Source organism: Falco punctatus, assembly GCF_963210335.1.
Source record: "Falco punctatus genome assembly, chromosome: 13".
Lineage (NCBI taxonomy): Eukaryota > Metazoa > Chordata > Aves > Falconiformes > Falconidae > Falco > Falco punctatus.
In genome coordinates this window covers 9,191,026-9,214,134 of record NC_137593.1, presented here as the reverse complement: position 1 = coordinate 9,214,134, position 23,109 = coordinate 9,191,026, and the positions used below count along the sequence as shown (strand labels likewise).

Below are 23,109 nucleotides of genomic sequence, written 5' to 3'. Positions count from 1 at the left end.
AAGTTCTACGAAATCAGTAACTGAGTCCTGGGAGTGCTTTTGCAAGCACAGCTTAGTGCTGTGGGGTATGGGATACTTCCACACCCTCCTGAGCCAGGTTTGTACTGAGGACTTGTTATGTTACTAGCATATAAATTTGTTTCAAATTACAGCATTTTGAGATTTAAAATATATAGCTCTAGCTTTTCTTTTTCCGTATTTCCCAGTCAGCTATAAAAAGCAATTTTTCACCAAGACAAAACACTACCATGGTGCATAAAGAAAAAAATATACTTTGGCTGACAAAAAGAAAATTTCAGCCCATTAAAAACATGGGTCTCTTTCCCTTCCACTTGCAAAGGGAGTAGCCATGGATTACTTGTTTATAGTCATCATAAGATCAGGACTATGAAGATCCATGCAGAAAAAAAAAAAAAAAAAGCAATATCATGCCAAAGAGAAATTTGATATAACTGGTTAGAAAAGGAACTTTAAGGGCAAGTGGAGACTCTTTATTGGACTGCTATGAGAACACCACACGTTTTTTTGGACAACATAAGAAGTAGAAGGCAAAAAAACTACTGAGAATTGCATCAGTATCGAGACACATTGCAAATGTTCCTGAAAGTTAGTGCACAAACCATGTCAGCCTGAGAGAAAATAGAAGTGGCTTGGGAAGTTCATATGTAGCTACTGAAGCTACTGACTGTCCATAAAAATTATTTCAAAGCACTGCCTTCATCTCCAGCATTGTTTCCAGCTGTGTTTAAACAAGTCTGATTTCCTTTATCATCTGCAGCTGTATTTCCTTTCTCTTTCGCTTTCTTTTGAAAGCAGTTCACTGTGATAAATCCAAAGAAAATGCAGCTTCATTCCAAGGGTTTTTTATTTCTTCTGCACTCTGATGGTCACTGATCACAGACAAGTATTATAAAAGAGAAACTGAGATTGAAGTTATACTAAAGGTGAAGTAGTTTAATGTACACGAGGACTCATAGGTTTGCCCTTAAAAGCACATATAAAAAGTATACCAGAGTCAGGGCACTGATCAACCCTAGTCCTCTCTGCTCATAGGAATGATGTACTTGGTCTAGGTTGCCTTCTGTAGCATTAATATACGGAATACAAGAAAGTCTATACACCAAAACAAGAAAATCCACCCCCCACACCCCAAAGGCTCCACTGAACAGGCAGGATAAGAGAATAAATGTACATTATCATGTTAATGCTGTTTTAGAAAACATTTGGAGAAGAGAGGAGAGAGGGGAGGGGAGAGACAGCAATTATTTAATTATCTGTCATCTATGTCATGCCCTCTTATTCACTCACATCCACATTCATACACACTAATAGCACTTAGGCAAGAAGTGCGGGGGGGGGGGGGGGGAGGGGAGAAGGAAAAAAGGAGGGGCTGCATAGAAAGCTAAGCTAAAAATAAAAATTCTCTACAAATACAGATTACAAGGCCTGTTTTTCCAAGATATATCAAAATCTTGGAGATAAAAAGAGAGGTCAGAAATTCACCCTCTGTACAGCATAACTGATAGCAGGGGCAGTAGCGACACAGACCGCAGCTTCATTCATAGATACCTCTGAAAACCTGAATTAAGCTGCTTATTGTCCTAGGACATAATGTGACCAGCTTTACAGAGATCAATGTCTTCTCTACAGCTGCCTGCTCACCAGCTGAGAAATCAATCCCCTAAGCCTCAACAACTGCCAGAGGAGCAACCAAGGGCATGCAGCCCTAATACTAATTTTAAACAGAGATTAGAACACCTATTTCCCCAGCAAAGTGTTTCTGCATCAGATTGTAGGAAGTTCCATTCAGAGCTGCTGCCACAAACGCCAGGGAAAAGGAGAAATGAGATCTCACTTGGTGTGTGCAAATTGTCATATCTAAACAGCACAAGGTTTTTCCCTGCTATGTATCTCTTTCTTTTGTGAGATATCCTCATAGCACCTGATCTAGGTGCTCTCAGTCCACAGAATGCCTTCATCTCTTTGGTAAAAATATTTAACACTTGACTTCCTTATATGCTGGAAACAAAGTCCACCAATGTGCACAGACTGTGCAGTTACCGGTGAAGTCTTTGATATATACCCATAACCAAAAAAAGATACAATTTTGTAATTGTTGATGGGCTTTTAGTGACAGCCTGAAAGAAAGGGAAAATACTCAGCTATGTCATGCAGAGGTGTGCTTTCCCTCTTTGGAGATGATTTTGCATTCTGAGAGCTGTGGGAGGAGGAAGGAAGGAACTTCTTGCAAATGCTGTAAAGTCCAGAGCACAGCACTGAGGAAGGCTATCACTCAGTTTTTAGCTCCCTCTTTGAGGGCTTGGGAACAGCTGCTGCACTGATGGGCTCAGCCTTGGCAGCTGCCGTGCAATGACTACAGTGGCTGGTAGACGTGGGTCTTCCTAAGTCATTCTGGGTTCTCTGACAGTTCAAGATTTGAGATTTAGAGATGATCATCTGCATGCTGCACTGCAGGAAGATACATGTGGGGAGGACACACTTTTTTGTTCTGATACTCTTCAATCTGTTGTGAGAATTACTTCTGATTAATTGAGTTAAACAATCTGGTGTGATTTTCTGTCCCTATAAGTTAATGAAGTTTTCAGTTATCTTACTCATCAGCATGCAAATCTAACTCCAACATGATTTAGAAAAGAAAAACAGACAGTAAAGAGGGTGCTGAACTCCCTACCTACAGCATTTTCAAGCTCAGTCAGTTGCTGTCTTTGTGTCCTGTCTTTGCCACGTGTGTGTCTGGATACACGGTGCGTGTGAGAGATGCTGAGTGCCCACCTGACCTCCCCGCTGAGTCAATGAGCAGGAGGATCTCAGATCAGCGATGCTCTCTGAACAAGGTATTTGTGAGACCTGGGCCAAACTGCCAAAGCTCATGGTGCAAGGGACTCTAAACAGTTTCTATCCACTAATGGCCTGGGTAGAATTCAAATGAGTGATGAAATATGTCTATGTTTTTAAATCCAATTAGAAATTTATATTCACAGTCTTCAATTTCCCATAAAGAACCTACAATACATTTTGAAGTCATACATTTAAGTGTGTTGTTCAAGAAAGCATACACAGGAAATAAAGGAACGACAATATATCCTTATGATGTATTGATCCTTACAGGTCCCATCCAACTCCAGATATTCCATGATGCTATGACATATATAAGTGGTACTTGTAAATACCAGAGCACATGAGAAAAACAAGCTCTCTGCATATTTCTTGATGAATAAATCCAGTAATCACAGCTTTCTCACACATACCAGAAAATGACAGCACAGAGAAACCAAAATGAATAGAAACAAGTGGGTACATGGTAAGCGTTGTGTCCCCAAACTAAACAGATGGCTTTGCATTCAGTCCTCTGTAAACAAGGACAGCATCCCCTATGTCAGCAGGGGTGGGGAAAGATATAAGACAGAATTGGACATTCTCATGTCCCAAAGAAAAAAGATCAGAGGAACTTCTAAAAAGGCACTAAGAATGATCCACTCCTTTGTAATGTAGTGATTTCAGGCCCTCCTGCATAATGTCTCAGATTGCAGCAGACAGTATTTGAGGAGGTTGGGTTAGTACACAGTGATGCTAAACAGTATTCCCTGCTTTAAGCAGAGATTTTAATAAACAAACAAAATCAGGATGTGAACATGCCGGAGACAAAAAAAGGCACCCTTCAAAACCAGCATAACAGAGAGGGAGAAAATGGTTACAGATAGAAGAAGAGGAAAGTATGACTGGATTACACATTAAACATTTTGGAGTTTGGTTGCTTGTTTTCTTACTAACTGTAAGAAAAAAATGTTAGAGGATGAAGGAAAGGACTATTTCACAGCTCGGATTTAGGACTTTTTTCCTACATTCTAAACTCTACAGGAAAATATCAAAACTGATACACAATAATAAAATAATTCTTCAGATTTCATTCCTTTCATTAGGTTTTCATCAGCAATGCGTCCAAGACTTTTGGCTGATTGCAAATTTGAAGTCAACCATAAAAAAGTTACTGTATTTTAAATGCATATGTATTTTATCTTTCACTGTATGATTTCACAATATATCATGTACATCGTACAGATATGTGTACAAGATAGACCTCATTTAAAGAATGGATTAAATAACTGCACAGTCCTTGCATTCAATGCATACTATCACTAAAAAAGTTTAAGGAGGAGATAACATTTACTGAGAATCATTTCTTCCCCTTTAAAGTAGAAAGTAAAGTATTTTCTAGCTAAATGAAGAATGACTCTCAGAACATAAATCAGCATTTTAACTGAATTGAATTAATTGACATTTGGTATCTTAAGGGGAAGACTGTAATTTTTCAGGAATATCTTAATCCAAATGCCTTGTTCATAAAATGAAAGTTCATAAAAAGGGTGAAAATAACAAAACTCTTCCTTACGGTTAATCTTTCTTGCAAAAGTTGCTTCCAGGAAATATATAGCTCCTGTACTGATGAATGCAATCATTCACAGAGATGCTCAGGGGCTTACAGCAACCCTATGTGAACTCAAATTGCAAATAAACCCATTTCATATATGAAATAAAAACAAGCTTTTTGTACTAAAATAGAATCATCAATAGAATGGGAAATATTTTTTTAGTAAGGAGAACACATTTCCTTAGTCCTGAAATGGATGAAGTGTTTGGCTTTCAGTTCCACACTGTAAAGAAACTTGGATCATCTGGGTATTCCATAAATTTCTACAGAAGTAACATGGGAAAGGATCCTGATCCAATTAAAAGTGCTTACAAAATTCTCTGTAATTTTAATGGAACAAGGATTTTACTCAGCATAGCAGTAAATATGTGTCTATATAAATTAAAAATATTCTGTTGCAAATACAGGTCTAATATACTGCTGTGATTCCAGCAGGATGAGTCTGAAACCACAGAAGCAGAACTAAGAACATGTTCTATTATACGTAATAATATATAAGATATAATAATAACAATTTCCAAAGCAGGAGAATAATATCTGTTGACTGAAGACAGAGCTAAGAACTCATACAGGAAATTTTCTCTCAGTCTCTCTCATGATCAGCTCAAACCAGAAGCTTGATTCTACTGTTCTTGTAGAGCAGCCATGTCCCTTACTTCCAATGGAAGATTTCTAGAATACAAATAAAAGGCTCAGGACTAAATTTTGTAATGACAACTCAACAATATTGCCCTTTGGAATACTTATTTTCTGAAAACCTTCCACCTTCTGTTAGCATAGTTAACTCAGTAAACAGCTTTTGATCTACCAGCTAAAGTCTAAGTATTTTGAAGCTTATCTTATGGCACTGTATTTCTGCAAGACCCAAGCCAGGAAGATGCTTAGCTGCATACCTGATTTTACATGCTGGGGTTATTCCCTTGCAATCAAATTCCTCATGTACTTAAAATATGGTGCTGGCCTAAGAATAATTTGATTTTCTTCGTTGATTTTTCAGCCTAAATGGATTTGTATTTTCATGTAGTCCTTTTCCTATGCTGACCCTTTTGAATTTGACTGTCTCCATAATTAACTTCCTGTTCATTTTTACAACATCATTATCAAAGTAATTAGTTCACGGGCTGCTTCGCTCTGAATCTGATATATTTTTAAAGCAGCAATAGCTCAAACCATGACATCCCTTCATTTCTTGTAAATACCATCTTCTACATTCATAACTAGTTTTTTAATAAATGCCTCTGGCAAGTAGTATGTTAGAGCCCTCCAGCTGGTGATTAAAATATCCTCTACTGTAAAAAATCCCCTAGCCTGGTCTTTCCTGAATTCTTTCTCAGGTTTCAGAAATTGAAACTGTGCAGTCTCTCAGAGCTCAACCAGGAGGAAATGAGAGCAGTTTTAAGGCTATTCCTGGGCTGTCCTCTGGCTATTATTATTTGGATGTGTCTGAGAGTCTGCCTAAAGCTACAGTAAAATCATTGTATAGCACAGCTTGAATCACCACAACACTGTATACTGCATCACCTAGTAGGGATATCTTGTCTTAAATCACTGAAGAATCTGGCTATCACGGACAAGAGATTTGTTTCTCCTTTCTGTAACTCAAGACATGTAAGACATCTTTCCTTTATACCTAACTCAGGATTTCTTTCAAATCATACTTAAATATTTTGTGTAGTCATGGTTTCCTCAAATCTAATATATTTATTTTTCTCCACTTATATATTCTAGATCTCTTTCTTTGTGCCTTTAACTAGTCAATCATTTATTTTAACTTGCAAAAGCACTTTGGGGACAGAATTTGCAGGAAACTGAGTACAAGGAGTTACATTCTTCTGGTTTTTATTTTTAGTTTTCACTGTTTGGGAAATTAGTATGATCTTAATTCACTGGAAATGAAGCTACTTTAATTTATTCATTGGTAATTCTCAAAAGAAACTTTAGGATTTTTGTAGCCAGACCTATTCATCTGGAAGTACCGTCTCTATTTTTAATGATCTGCTTTTGCTTTTAGCACACTGCTATCAGGAACTGAAGAAGTTATTTGGACGTGTTTGCAAACACGACTTTCTAAAGAAAGTTTCATCTGCTCATTTATTATTTGCCTTGAAGCTCTCATCAAAGGTAGATGACAGAATGTTTTTCCAGCTACCTGCCCTAAATCCTTTGAGGAGGCTTATTTATGTCATTATTACAGTATAAATGAATGTATTGGTATTACTAAGGTTTTACCATTTACTTCCTTTCCACCTCTTATGACAGGAATTTAAATGCATGCAGCTGTCACTTTTTCTCAGTTCCAAGAACTATAAGGAGATTACTTTCAAGAATCTTCATGATGGACATTTCACTGCACTGGAAAGGCATTTACAAGTCTGTTTTGTGAGCCTACATTTGGTGAGGATGGCATTGAAGGACCTGAAAGCTGGCGAACAATAAAAAGGGCTTCTCAGCTCCACCTGCAGGCATACTTATACCTAAGGCTCTGGAAGGAGCAGGCTGTAAGCAACAGCTGAAGGAACACAGATGGTGGCTCTCACACAACTCCCACAACGAGCAACCTGAGATCTCTTCCTCCATTTGTCTTGACCACTAACTATGCAACCTTAGATCTACTCCAGCTGCTGCTACCCTCCTTGTGCCTTTGCACACTGGAAGAGAAAGAGTTGCTGTGGCAGGAGGACCATGTAAAGGTACCTCTGCTGTATTTGTGCACATTTTTATTGAGCAGCCCCAATAACCATGTTTTTAACTCTTTTAATTTAATCTTCTACCACTAAAATCTACTGCAAAAGTTTAGTGACATACTTCTCATTCCATTCATGTGAAATCCAGAAAGACAGACAGCTTTGCCCATTTCTAGCAACAGGGAGAGACTGCATAGGCAACACACAGAGTCATCTAGCTGATCGCAGCATGGACCATCACAATTGTAATCAGTGAGACCAAGTTTTAGGAGAAATCAGCTGAAAATGAGATGAGTTTTTCAAGTGTTCATCAATTTTCCAATGCAACATGTTTTACAAAACCACGCTAAGAGCTTGGCACACAAGGTACATGAGGTGTTTCAGCCAGCTTTCTTTAACTAGAAATATCTTTTCCCGTATTAATTATGTTTTGCTTGTGCTTTGGTGTATTAATCCCATCAAGGGTTGAAGACACAATTTAGGGTTTGTTTTCACATTTATTAGTACCAGATCTGTGCACTGGGGATCCATTTCCCATGTCAGAAGGTGCCTGACTTAACTGTGCAGAAAAGGAACCCACCATTTCTTTGCGTGATAGGGAAAATGGATGATTAAAACTTTAGACAGGTTTGTGGTCTGACCAATTCGAGTGGTTTTGTATTGTGACATGCTAAAGCTTGAAAATATTATACAGCTTGGGAGAAGCTATCCACTGTGTAGTAATTGCCGTTCTATGCTTGCTTTATGTTTACACATTATTATCTGACTGCCCATTTAGGAGAAATAATTAGAACTTAGCTAACTATAAATAAGACAGATTTGTTCTTTCTGGCAAATTCCTTAATGCAATTGATTACCCTTGGCAGAAAAGCTACCATGGCGTGAACCTCTGAAATAAAACCTGCACAATGATCTTTCCATCTGTCTTACAACCATAATTAAAGACAGCAGCAGTAAAAAGAATGAGAGCTTGAGGTCTGGTTCTCAAGTATGCATGACATCTATCATTAAGTTGACAGACAGGCTTATTTGCCTTCATTTCACCATTTTGATCTTATTTCCTGCTAGTACAAGGAGACCCGTAGGGGACCAACAAGTCTGATGGATGCATTCTGCTTTCAGCTACACCAGCAGAACTTTGAATGACTCCATTCAGTTACACCAACGTTGAAGAAAAAGTAAAATTTTACTCGTTGGATACAGACAAATCTAGAGGTTTTTAGTGAGATGTGCCTGTGGGAGACATAAGGAAAATAAACATTCTTTTTATGTGACATAATAGTTTAAATTAGTTCTGTCCAGTTTCAGATTATGGTGGACCAATGCAGAGAAACCTGCTAGTATAGAAACTTAAGGGAAGTGAAGTTTCTAGGGCTACCACCCCAACTGGGATAATTTGCCATAGGCCTACTGAAATGAAAATTGACCTATGACAACTTGCTCCAGTTGCAGATCTAACCACTCATACATTTCATTCAACAGCTTTTGGCCTGGTCAGGCTTTTGTTGAAGTTTCAAATCTATTTTCTGAAATAATTGTGTTCATTCACTTTATATGTTCCCTCCTTGCCCTGCCTTCCCTCTCTTACAAGTGCCTTGTAGTATGTGAAGCAAAAAGATAAAGAAGCTGGTTTGTTATTGTGATCCACCACATCAGAAAATGTTTTGATCTCTTGCCTCAAGGGAAGCAAAAGAGATTCTTCTTCGTAACAGAATTTACTGAGTCCTGGCTGAGGTTCAGATTACACAGATTACTTATTCTCTGTTAAAAGCATAAATATAATTGTTTCAGAAAACACCAATAGCTCTACAATATTGGAGTTTGAAACTAGAATTCTACAGATAAATAACTTATTTAGAAATTTTGTTAGTTTTATTCATAACCAGTCAATATTATAAAAATTTAAGTAAACAACTTTGTCTCAAAATGTGCATTATTTGATAATTTGAGAGGCTGTAATATGAGATTAGTTATTAGTTAATAAAGTATCTACGAAGCACATACATTTCTGGAAAGAGAAGTAGTAGTCTGAGGGTAGAAGTTCTGTATTTGAGCACCATCTAAGTCGGTTAGTAAGGAAAGGTCCTAAGGGAAGGCACTGCCTCCTGCGGTTTGAATCTGACACAGAACAGTCTTTCCCTGTTGGTACAAGTTGGCTTGAAGCAGGCTGTTGCTTGCCAGCTTTGCCTACCCTCCTGCAGATGCTCTCAGGCCCTGCTGTCGGTTACCACTGCCAACGGTGGTACCTCCCACGGCCACGAAGCAGACAAGCGCAGTCACTGTAAATGTTATGGGTTGCAAAAGATGGCAGTTCTGATCCATCTCAAAAACACGCAGCTGAGAACAGGCAAACTGATCTTCAGCCTACAGAAAATCTCACACAGGGAAACCTTTCCTCATTGGCTGCGACCTATCGTTTACAGAGTTTTTAACCTAAATTACCTCATTCAATGCATAAAATGGAAAGAAAATGAACATTTAGGCATGCAATGAGTTTTCCACTCCTTACTCTGGTAGGTAGGTAACACCTGCCTCAGATCAATCTTATAGGTAAGAAAGCAAGATATTTCTGTATAATAATATAGAGAAAAGTTACCTGTGCAGGTGTTTTCAAGTCTCAAAGTCATTGTTCTGTTTTCTTTCTTTGTCAGATATGTTATTCCAGTAAATGAAATACAGTTGATCTCAACTGGAGAGCCAATAATCAATTTGGAAACAATGAACAAATCCATTAATTATATATAAATATATATATAATTTATGTTTCCTTTATATTTTTGTAGGGCTTCAGATTGGATAATATACAAATCAAACTGAAATTATTTCCTTATGTCAGATTAAACACTGGTTTCCTCCTCTTCACCAAACTGTTCCTTATCCTTGGTGCAGACCACGGAGCCTCTCATACCTGCATCAGTTTCATTAATCTACATTATCCTGCAGCATTTTCATCCTAATTTAGCACTTTAAAACAGATAAACTGCAAATCTGAGGAGAATCAGGGAGAAGGGGGAAGTATATAGTAAAAAAAAAGTTCCTAAGCAGAGAGCAGAAAGATAAAAAAAGAACATGAACATAGCAGAAAACAGCCAATCTTCAGATTCTGTGGGTAACTCCAAAGGAAACTGCTGTGATCCTCCAAACATCTCCATTTGGATATGTGTCAGAGGTTTCCCACACAAGCCTTGTGCTCCTTTCTCAGTTCTGGTAAAATTGTTCCAAAACCTCTAAGATTATGTATCTCTCTCTTCTTGCAACTTCCCCTGTTCTTTTGCTCAAGCCAAGATGCGTGGCTGTGGCATGTCTACCCTGCCCTTCCTGGCTTCTCCATCTGAATTAGATGCTCAGTGGGATAGAAGAGGACAGTGAAGCCAGAGGACTTATCAGGTTCAACCCTTGGTTTCCACAGCAGCATCTGGCAGCTAGAGCTGCACCTCCTGCAAGAACCACAGCCAGTTGCTCAGGGGCTACTTCCCGCTGCTACCACATGCTCAAAGGGATAAAGTCCAGCAACATCAACTGAAATCCTTCTTGAAGGCTCCAGCTGCATCATGGTCTCTCCCAGTTTCAGTAACATGCCCAGGGGAACAACTTTTCTGTTAAAAGCCTGGCATGTTATCACTGTGTCCAGCTTTTTTCTTCATGTACTCTAATCTGGGATTAAATGCACTCCCTGCATGAAGCGCCATTAAGCTTGATTTCTGCATGTGATATCCAGACAGGTTGGCTTGGCCATCGCTACCCTGCCTCTTCTGTCCATGTACAGACCCCACGTGGAGTCAGTCCCTGCACAGCGTCTATGTACACTGCAGAGCCACTTACTGCTGCAACAGTTCAGAACCCTTAGCCATGTGAACTGAGCCACAACCCAAGAATGTCAAGATAAAAAGATTATGGTTATAATTTTTATCTATTAACTTGTGGGTTCTGAGCCTTCAGGTTAGGCTCTGTTCACACTCTGAATGTTTTGAATGATACCATTAAGGCTTGATCCTTATTCAACTTACTTCTTTTTTAAATGAAAACAGACTGTCTTTGAGTCACCTGACGTCAGTGTTTGGGGCTTCAACTAAACAAACGTTCACTAGGATGTCGAGACACTGTGTTCCCAGCAATGCCTGGCAGGTTTCTCTATGAATAGAAAATCAAGCACTGTGCTGTTGAATACAATATTGCAACTGAAAGTCCAGGTGAGCTAACCACATACAAAAAGAGGCCTAAAGATCCTCAGTTAATTTATGTACACCACAAATTATTATAACAATGTTTATTTTACAATTATTAAAGGAAGAAAATCCTTGGCTGTTCTAGTTCTCTCCTAAAGATATTTTTTTTTCCTTGTAAACAAGTCTATCACAAATTCTTTCGAAATGAAACTTCATTAGCGTAAAAATGAAATGAAGACTAAAATATGATACAACCCATACATTCTCTAGGAGCAACAAGAAAGGCCAAGACTAATCTGAGCAGTACCTTACTAGAATATTGGTCTTCTAGTTGCCTATTATAATTAAAGCCCAATTGTAAAACCAAGCCGTTTCCATACATACAAGCATACAAATACCTCACACTTTAATAGCCTTCTCAAAATATCAGTGATGGCTTGAGACAGGCATTTCTGTGTATGAACAGAAACACATTTCTAGAAATAAAAAAGGGTGTGATAAAACAGTCCATCTCATCTCTGATAGAAGAGAATCAAATGCTGGAACTTCATACAGAAAGCAACAATATTTCACATGTAGCTTAATGTGCTTTAGAGCCAAGTTTCAGCATGCTGGATAAATTACAGCTTTGCAAATTTTTTGCTGCAGAGACTAAGCATAGGAAGGATACTGGTTTTGCAGATAACAATTTATGCATAGTATTAAATTCCCTTTTAACACCCACTGTATATCACCACCAAGTACATGTATATGTTGGTGTCCTGGGCCTCCTTGGTTAAGATGGCAATTCAGAGTAAATAATATTTGGGGTACAGTTTCAATAGCAGGAAACAGAGTACTCGGTGCTTGATGCATATGTTTCCAAAGCTGAAAGGACAAGTCTTTAGTCTAAAGCTATAAATTATTCATAGCATATTCTGACACATTGGGGAAGAGACCTGAATATTCATATGCCACACAAGTGGCAAAGTCCCTATAAATTTGGGAAATTATGAGATTGTGGAAACTTTCCTTATTTTCATTATACAGGCCTTATGGGACAAGCTGTGCCACAGTGGATTTCAGTGATACAAGACATAAAATCAGAACAGATGAATCTGGGGAAGACAAGCCTTGAATCGGAGTTCCTATTTTTTGAAGCAGTTTTCCCCAGAACAACTGGGGGATGATGGCTATTTGGGAACTGTATTCTGAAATCACAGACGCTCATAAAAGATTACCAATCATATTGCACTCATTTGATAATCAGTTTGGAAGTCGTTTTCACAATACATCCATATTCAATAATGTAAACATCCGATCTGAGATTCTCTGTTGCCATAGATCTTCTGTACCCATTTAAAATTGGACAAAATGAGTGCAGAGAACAACTATTCAGATTTCATGGCAGATTCCATCTATTGTGCATTAATAAAATTGACTGCTTATTGTCCTTTATGATAAAGGATGTAAATGTCCAACAATTATTACATCTCAATAAAACAAAATAACTGTTTCTGCAACATCAGTAAAATTTTTTAGAGATGAAGTATGTTACAGCACTGGCCAGGCACTGGGAAATTAAGACTGTAGTGTTCTTTTTCCCTTTGAGAAGTTTAACCAGTTAGTGTTCTTGTCACAAACATGTTCTGGACAGATTCCATATATACACTTACGCACTCAAGTTTGATGTCCAGGACTTTCCTGCCGCTTTCCTTGTCTTTTCCATACCCTTTGTATAGAATCAACAAAAGCTGATTGGCAGCTTTTAATCCCCCTGATACATACCACTGTGATCTGGACATAAGTATTCAGTATGCATCCAAAATACAGACACATTGTGCTTTTGTGCTCTTTTTCAGGAGACAAGTTGATCCCAAAACACTTTTGACACAGCTAGAAGAATGAAAATCAAAATGGATGCAGTGTTTAGAGAGCCCACTTTGCTCTGTGGCTTCTTTAGAAATCCTGTTCTCCTAAGTGTCAGTGAACAGGAGGTGCAGAAAAGCCTCAGGGAATAAAATACCTGAGTGAGGATGCGACATCCACAGGGTACAATGATAAGACTCCATGCATGCCACATAGAAAAAGAATAGTGGTCTTGTTAGCTTGGAGCCTAAGCATGTGTGAACTCTACTTCTGACTCTCCCACAAAGTTCCTGAGTGATCTTGGGCATCTACTTTAAATTTTGTGCCTCAGTTCCCCTCTAGAATGGAGTCAATACTTCCTTTTCCCATCTTCTGTCCAGCTACCTTGAACGTTAAACAGTTGAAGACATTGATTTACAACACCTCATCAAAATATGTCCTGTTCTTGTCTGAGGTATCTAGGAATGACAAAAACTATGCTATTAATACTTAAATTGTAATTAATAGTGTGAAGAACGCCCAGACTCTACCTCCACTGAATCTCTGTACTTCAATTTCCCCACTGCAATATTATTACTTCTTTATTTCTCACGAAGCATCTATTAGCTTTGACAGCCCAGTGCCTCTTGGCATACAGTACTAGGGACTATTGAGCTAAACTGATAGCGGGCACCCCTTTATATATGATTTTGATAAGATTAAATGATGTGAAGAATAAAACTGATGCTAACTGATGGTTGTTGCAAAGAGCTATTTTCAGGAGACTGTTCCTCACAACGGGTTTCACTAACGCAAAGCAGCAGGAGAACAAGTTCAAGTGACTAAGTGTACAGATGAGGTTTATAGCTGAGACAACCAAAGCTGCCCTAAAAGTGGAGGCACTCCGTTTCTGTGAATGTTAATGTGTTTAGAGTTTCTAAACTGCCTTTAAAAGAGCTCAAGCCCATAAAAGGTATTTTCTTCTAATGAAAAGACTTTTCAGAACTCCTTTTTTGACTTTAACTGCTGAATGAAGTTGTTGTTTGTTCAGAACTGGCTGTGGGGCCATGACTATGCTTTGGCCAGTAGTACAACCTCAGCAAGTTGAAACAACTCCTGCCATGCTTCCATGTGTCTTCCTACTCATGTTGTCTCTGTAATTTGCCAGTAATTGCAGAACATCAGAATCTTACTCATCTAGCTGCTAATTTGCTTTAGAAGTTGCTGTTCAGTGTTCATAGGGAAAAACCCCATTATTTTTAATTGTATCATGAGGTAAATACTGTTCAACTCTAAGGCCATACCGATTCTGTCGGGGTAAAAGGAGCTCTGTGGTGACTCAACCACTTCCCTGGGTAGCATTGGAGCAGGCTGCCTAGGGAAGTGTTGAGTCACCGCCCCTGGAGGTATTTAAAAGACCTGCAGATGTGGGACTTAGTGACAGGGTTTAGTGGTGGCCTTGGCAGTGCTAAGTTAGCAGTTGGACTCAATAATCTTAAAAGTCTCTTTTTCCAACCTAAGCGGTTCCATGAGTCTACGAAGTGTAACAGCTCTCACACACGCAGCTGTTGAACTGAACTGCAGCCATAAATAGCAGTATATCTGTTATGTATGGTAATCATTTGCCTTCAGACAACACCTTACAGTCTTTATTCACCATTCCAGCCACTCACTGATACAGAAAAGTAAAACCACCTCCATTTAAACATGACAAACTGAGGCACAGAAATCTAAGGCCAGTCTGAGTCTAAGAGTCTGGGCAGCAACAGCAGCACAAAGTATTCCTGCCCTGAGCCAGTCAATGCTGCTTTTCCTCCCCATTGCAGCCTGCCCATCTCCTTGTTTGTGCCACTTACCATTAACTGAAGTGCTGAGATCAGAGCTAGATGTTTCCTAACAACGTTTATCAGATATTCATGACTATTGTTACTAATCTGCAGCAATTTTGCCACATATATTGATGTTTTTGAATGCAGACAGCCAGAGCTACAAATACATCAGATTCAAAATTGTGAACTCAGCAGATCGTCACATGTGTCTGACACTTGTCATACATGTTGTGTGAATGTCATATACTTTATGTAAGCTGATAGATATGACTCTCACATAGCTTTAAACAGCTTTAGACTAATGCCAAACTACCCTTTTATCACCGTGAGAAATAAGTAGGATTCAGATATCTACTTCAGGATTAAATGAATTATGCCTTAAATTCCAATGCCAGTACTAGTTCAGTCTTTACTGGGAGTTAGAACCACTGTTTCAGGTGAACGAACTCACTGGAATCATGCTGAATGTCTTCTCCAAGATCACACAGCGGCAAATCGGTGGCAGAGCTGGGAATGGAACTTCAATATCCTGACTCCTGGAATGATGCTTTTGGTGCTGGATATTACTTCCCTGCTTTTGAAACTCATGCAGAAGAGGTTTTAACTTTGTCCATGGGTATAAAATAAAGTAAAAAAGGAAAAGCCCACACTAAAAATCAGATTTTTAACAATGACTTCTCATTACTGCATACATAATTCCTACTGACATGGACAGTAATGTGGCATTTCAGTCTAGTGTACTGGGTATTATGTTGCTAAAGGAGTGGAAGCACATAGTCCCTGTGAAACAGCCCTCAGGTGGATTTAAATTACTCTCTGCTCTTTCAAAGTGACAGTTTCCGATCTCTGATTTCCATTGGTTACTAAGCTACTAGAAACAAGCATATCGTACGCGGGTAAACAGTTATTGTATACATCTGGGTCACTAGCCAGATTGTAATGCAACCTGCTGTTAGTGATAACATGCACTGTGTTTCTCTACATACATATCTACTGGCTGCAGTAGTTCAGCCCGATTTAGATATTCTGATATTCAGCTTCAGAAATGCACAATAGGATGTGAACGTTGCTCTGATGAAAAAAATCAGTCCTAAACATCTGCAGGATTTCTCCATATAGAGAAGTTCTTGGAAAGCTATTCAACATCTCTTAAAATTCCCATCGTTTCTTGGACATCTTTCTTTGTTTCAGGGTACATGGTTAGGTATAAGGAAATGCAGGTGGGACATTCCTCAGGAGGAAGTTATAAATGACAAAAAGCCTCTGAGTACAAAAGAAGATGCATAATACAGAGCAGGTTTTGACTTGCATTTTCATGCTTGCAAACTAACCAACTACATACATCCATGCCTATTTCATGGTCCTTAAGCCAAGACAGCAGGAGCAATCTTTTTGCCTAGACCCCTGAACGGTGGCATGCACTCATCCACAGAGATCCTGTAATAGCTATTAAACAGACTGAAAGCATGAAAAATCAGTTCATATTCTTATCAGTTCTGTACAGATCCAGTAACAGAGGAAATACACAGACTGACAAACAGAGTGAAAGCATGAAGCAGTTCCTCCTTATGTAACAGTATCCATCCTACAAGTCTGTATAGCAATATAACCTTTTAATTACTGCAAAGGCTGTAATGATACTCACAACTTGTTTACAAAACAGTGATCCCTCTTTAATCATTCTGTATTTCTTCTATGTCGTACTGCATATTAAAATGTTGTAGGCTTTTTAAAATAGATCTTGCTTATATAACACCAGGCACATGTGAAATGAAGACAAAATAGAAACCTTCACTCTACAGCAGTTCACACAAAGAAATATCTGTATGATTCCTCCATGGCTGCAAGGAACACTGTCTTCATGGAAAAGTTTTTTTCCGGTTCAGTATATTTAATCTTAACAAAAGTGCACAATGCACTACTCCAAAGGAGTCATCACATACCTTAGCCTAGAAAACTGTCAGCAAACAGCTCATTTCTTAAGAAGGCTGGAACTACACAGCTCACTTGAGCTGGTTTCTGAGATCTAAAAAGTGATTACTTTATTGAAACAATTGCACACTTTCATTAGGCTTATTTTAATGAACTGTGACTGGACTAGACACAGTGAGTGCTCAGCAAAAAACCCACGCAAGGTGGGGGCCTGAGCTGGGGTGTGATACCTCAGCAGGCATCAGGACTGGATCCTAGGAAATGCTGGAGAGGCTAGAAGGGTCACAGGCCCTGTGGATGTCAATTTTATAAGGAAGACTAAAAGACAGGCTCCAGTGGCTAAATTTAGGGTGTTAGGCAGGAAAGTAAAGATAAGGAATTTCTATCGTAGGAGTTCCTGAAATGCTCCCAGTACCTCATATGGGGACAAACATGGAAGAAAAATCTCTATGTAGAAATGAGAAAATGGTGTGAAGGAGGGCATTTCAGATTCAGTGAGGGAGTTTGCACAGGATGAATTTGGCATCACCCAAACAAGACAGGAATCAGCCTACCGGTGACAGAAATCTTTTCAAACTAGGGTATTATAGAAAGCTGGAGCAAAAGAACATATGGTTTGGGTTGCTCTGTCTTCTGGGATGAAGTCATGGGAACACTGCATCTTTCAAACATGGCATAGAAAACATTTAAAAATGTTTAACAGAAAAAAGTTTAACAGAAAGTTATGAAGATGAGAATGCCTAGCTTTAAATGAAAATATTGATATAAAAGGCACAGGAGAAACTTGTAGAAGAGATTTATTGGGATACTGTAAACTCAGTATCTTAACTACAAAGGAAAATGAAGCAGAAGAAAAAAAATTACTGTACATTAAAGAAAACAGCTTCAGATGAGAGTGAAAAGTTAACCATGTCAAAAAGTAAAACAGAATCCCTGGTGGATTGAAATTCCAAGGTCAAATGGGAAAAGTACAGCACTAAGACTGTATTACTATTCAGCTGACCACAGCAGTGATAGACTGCAACATGCTGAAAGGCTATGAGAGCAGGAAACACTAGCTAAAAGTAGAACATGATGATAGATATGATGTCAAGACTAAATATCTAGACATGACTGACAATTGTTTCTTTGATTCGCTCCTCATGATTTGCTGGAAGAAAAGCAATTCTTGGCTCGATTCTAAGCACCATATAGCACTGGTTTGTAATGTCCTTGTAGGAACACAGGAATTAAACAGCCAAACTACTCCACCAAGAACAGCCATGCACCAATGCCCATGCAATCAAGTAGTTCTCAGTCTGTCAAGCCTGTCTGTGTCCAAGCCAGGTGAGGTTTCCCATCAAAGAATTAAAAGAGCCCCCTGAATACACAGCAATTAATTTATTGTCATATATATATATACACAACTATATGAAGATAGTTCTTTGAATTTAGTAGAATCTGAAAGTGAACCCAGATTATTTTAGCCATGCATAGAGAAGCCATAAGAACAGAATCCAGACACACATCTTCCTCCCATAAACTCAAGGTGTATCACATCAAAAGCATGGCTTCTAAAAATGGTAATTTTGTGTAAAAGCAACAATAAACTGCGCTGTGGCACATTTGCCTGTTAAAAATGACAAAAAGCTATGGGATGCAAACAGAGAGTTTAACTGATTGCCTAACCAGTTCCCTTTGGTTTCAAGATCTGTTACCTTTTTGCACTACTACTCATTCAAAACATCGTATTTTTTTTTTATAACATTTAATATTCCTTTACAGATATAGCATGCACAGGCACAAAGAGATAAACACAAGTACAGATTTTTATTCCACAGTGTGATGCAGCTAATTTGAACTTGTCCTTGGTAATGCTCAAAAGCTAATACGTTTTCAAATTAGGCTCTTGAGGTTTGATCATGCTCTCATTAGAGGCATTAATGCAACTCCCAGTGATTTTACCAAGAGCCAGGATTTGGTCCTTAGGAAGATAAGAAAATTTAATATTAAGTGCAATCTTCTTAAAAGATACTGTCACTATTCATTGATTTTCAGAACTAGCATCTCACAAGCAGTTGGATCATTTGTTATGATAAGAAGTTCTGCTGATGCTTCAGGCTTTTCTCAATTTCTTTTACTTTCTTGTGTGGTAGAAAGATAAATGCTGAATGAACAAGGCAGTTTTAAAGTAATTTTCTTTCATTTTAATGTACAGGTTTTTGTAGGATTGCAGTTTCTGTGTGTAATTTCTAAAAACACAATAATTTGCATACATTAAGAAGGTATGTGTGTGCAATATGTCATTACTTCTGTCTCCTGCATAGCTTTTCTATATGAAAAGAGATTCTAATTCAGAATTATGAAAAATAACTTTTACAAATACTGCAGAGAAATAAAATTAATAATACTTGGCAGTTACTTCTTCTTTTGAAAAATTAATAATTTGGTCTTGTCCAGAACCTGTCTAATTCTGAGTAAAAGTGAAGACCCACCGGAGCCAGAAAATATGTCATAAATTTTAACTCCATTTAACTGACAAGGAAACCAAGAACTGGAAAGTTTAAGAGACTATAGATTTTCAAACTTAGTCTGCATTCAGAAAAATTTAGGCTGTTTAGAAGTCCTCAAACCCAATCCTTTTGTCAAAAAAAGGAGCTACTGAGTAGTGAGCTGTTTTAACATCCTGCCAATGCTGAGTCTTCTGCTGCAGAGGTATTGCATGATTTGGACAGTGTGTGAACCTGTTCTGTGCATATTCATTTGTGTGAAAAATAATGAAGTATATTGCATTTATTTAAGGACTGATTACTTCAAGGAAATGGTTGAAGGTAAATCAGAAATTTAGAAGGGGACAGTAATATAATCAGTGATGTACATATCCATTATAAACCTGAAAAAATACTGGCAAAATGTATTTGTATGTAGCTCACATCTCTGTACATACTGTTTTGCGGCTTGGCTGGCAATGCCACTGACTTTAGCAAAGGGCAGTTCTTTCACAGTGCTTTAATACTGCAACACCAAGACAAACAGCAGTCCAAAGCAGCTTCAGTTATAACCATGGTAATAGTTAATTTTATCTTCATTTTGCTCTATTATTTTGGCTTCCTCTTAAAAACAGACTTCTATTGCCTTGCAGTCATCTTTCTTTACCTGAGTAATGAGAATTAGTCACAATTTTCCAAATTAAATCTCTCTAATGCCTCATAAAATGATATTGAAAATTTCTTTCACAGTTCCACTGGAAATTTCTTGCCCGACACACATCTCAGGTTGTTATTTACTTTGTTTCATGTCTGCATGAGCCTGATGGCTCACAGTTATCCTGCAAGTCAAAAACTGCAGTTGGTTTCCTCTTCTTCCTGTCATTTTCAAGGATCTGTATGGCTTTAATAATATACATTTGTATTTAAATAGTTGTAGGTTTCATGCAGGAATTATTAAATGAGGTTCTCTAGTTTGTGTTAAACAGGATGCTGGATTTCTCATGCCTCCAGGTTTGAAAAGCTAATTCTATAAACATGTGTAACTCAGGGCCTTAGTCAACCTCTAACAGAGTTGATTAGGAGGGGACTTCCTGTGATCAATTGGTTTCATAATTAGCCCCTGTAATATTCCTTGGGCCCTTTGCTAAAGCATCTAGCATAGCATTTTCAGAGTGACAATACTGTATTAATGTTGATAACAATAACATTTGCACTTGCTTGAGTGTCTTGCTCATGACACAGGATGGCTTGAATTTCTATGCTTCTGCAGAAACAAAGTAACCACTGAGGCAGATTAGAAAATAGACTTGCACTTAGGAACTTAATAATTTTAACTAACATCTTTGTCATTGTGTTAGTCACATCCTTCACAGAGCAAGGGACTATGAAACCTACTGGAATTTTCATACTAATGGGATCCAGTTTTAGTCTCTTTCAAGATTTTGTTTAGTTCAGAGCCATTATACCATTAACTATATTTACTTATGATCACTTTTGAGCTGTGCTCTCTTGTGTTTGTTTATTTTATCCTGGTTTTCACTCTGGTTCATCTTGAATCCTTTTTCTTGGCTTTCATGGTTTGAACTCTTATCTCTCATTGCTCCATTCGCTTGGAATAACAAGTTTAGCATTTAGATTTGGTTTTGTACTTATCGTATCACAGAGCAGGATCTTCCCACTAACTGCATTCACTCTTCTACAATTTTAGTCTTTTTTCTCTATTTAAAAAAAAATCTAACTTTTAGTTACTTAACAAAACCCTTTTTACTTTACATTTACAAACATCTTCTGGTATTTGCTTTTAGAAAACATCTCTATACCTTTGTAGATCTTAGAGGAATGTATACGAAGCCTTCAAGGTTTGACATTTCAGAAACCTTGGGGACTTCCCTACTCGCCTTCAAAAGAAACCCCCAAAAGAATGATTTACTGTACTATGCAATGGAAAATTAGATCAACTAAAACTATTGGCTTTTATCTTCAGTAATTTAACATCTACTTTATAGCTGATTTCTGTGCCCCTGCACTGTAAGAAAGAGAGTAATATAAGAACTCTAGTAAAGCCCCACATAATTAATTTTCGATCTTTTGGCTAGAACTGTACCAAAGTCACTTAAAATTTTGATTTAATCTGCTCTGCCTTGCCCCCTTTTTTTTATTATTCATTTACTTAGCAGGCCAGTTATTACCCTACCATGGCAAGCTGAGGAGTGGGCCACTGAGCCACCGTCGTGTGCCTACCAGGACTCACCCCTTTCCACCACAAAATCAGAGAGACAGACAAACAAGACAGCCCCTCACCTCATCACCAAACTCAAATGTACTTTCTGCCTGGAACACACAAATAGCTATTTTAGGTATCAGCTCTGGGGCTGTAAGGTATAAAGAGCAATCTTGTCTATAACTGAAAGGGCTGTCATAGTGCTTCTTGCTAATTAAGCCTTCTACAATTCACCAGCACATCCAGACAGCTCACTGCTACTTTCCTACCATCCAAGGTGACCTTCTATTTAAGCTTTTAGGGTTTCTCCTACCAGCTTTCCCAATAGTGAGAAGAGTAGTACCCTGGTTCTGTGTTATATGGTTAAGATAAAAGAGGAAAAAACAGTTGCAGGTGAAGACTGGTCTGCAAATCAATTCCATCACTTTACAGGCCCATTTCACTCTGTGACACTGCTCACCTCTAACAGTAGCCTTCATATACTCAAGAAAACTGTGCTCAAGCACCCTCCTGTCAGATGGTAGCAGCTGCCAAGGGTCTTGAACATTCAAGGAGCTGAATGTTCCCAGCTTCAGGTGGGAGACAGTGATGTCTCTAAATGCCTCCCATAATTAAATATTTCAAAGGCAATAATAACAGAAGAAAAAATTTTGATCTAGTATATTAAAGACAACCTGATGGAAAAAATACCTGACTCTTCTCTAAAATGCTGCTCTGCTAAAAGAATGTGGAACACCATTTTCCAGTTCTCTATAGGTAGATGACCTCTTTATTACTTCTTACGCAGTGCTCCATTAGTCAGCTCTGCTTTTTCTGATTCTAACCTTCAGCGAACAGTTCTGCAGACTCCTGCTAATTGTTGCAAAAAATTTTACAGCACTGAGAATTATTTCTGGATTACTGCAATTGCCTGTCACTATGAGTAAAGCCATTACCTGGAAGTACTTTTCACAGAACAAAGCAGTTCTCTATCATTAGTATGGTCTTGTATGAGGAAAGAAATATAGTGAATTTGGTGGCAATATTCTTAAAAGCTATTCTTCTAAAACTTGCATTGGGAACTTCTACAGGAAAAAGGGCATCACTCCATTGTTACACACCTTCAAAATCATCATATGTTATGTGGTATCTGCAGTATGGATCGCTTTGTCAGTACCAAACTATTATGGGAACTGCTGCTTGACATATCTCCCTGTTAAGATTTAAAAGGGCAGATTTGCCTATAAATCGTGTGCTAAAGTTTGTCACGAAAGTTACAATTTTTTCCAGTGCCAATCACTCTCTCTTCTTTCCTTTTCTCTTTCTCTTCAATTTTTATGTACTTATGTACAGATACACACTCAGAGGTGACATCCTGCTATACATGGAATACAAGTGTCACAAGCCTTTGAAGATTAATATATGAAGTGCCAGCTGGATGTAGCAGAATAATAAAACGTGCACTGCTAAAAGTTTCTTTCTCGTTCAGAAAATGATAAATAAAAGGATGCACGTGGAAATCACTTGAGAGAACTAAGACAGAGTAGATGTTA

At 38.2% G+C, this 23,109-nt stretch overlaps 1 protein-coding gene across 2 annotated transcripts in view; it reads left to right on the top strand.

Annotated features, from left to right (window-relative positions):
- The first annotated feature begins 4,816 nt into the window (after positions 1-4,816).
- Positions 4,817-23,109, top strand: part of PEX5L (peroxisomal biogenesis factor 5 like) — a 149,701-nt gene continuing 131,408 nt past the window's right edge. For both annotated transcript variants that reach the window (XM_080410057.1, XM_080410056.1), the window contains exon 1: positions 4,817-23,109. This exon is cut by the window's right edge and continues 18,529 nt beyond it. The gene's annotated coding sequence lies outside the window, so the exon portion shown is untranslated.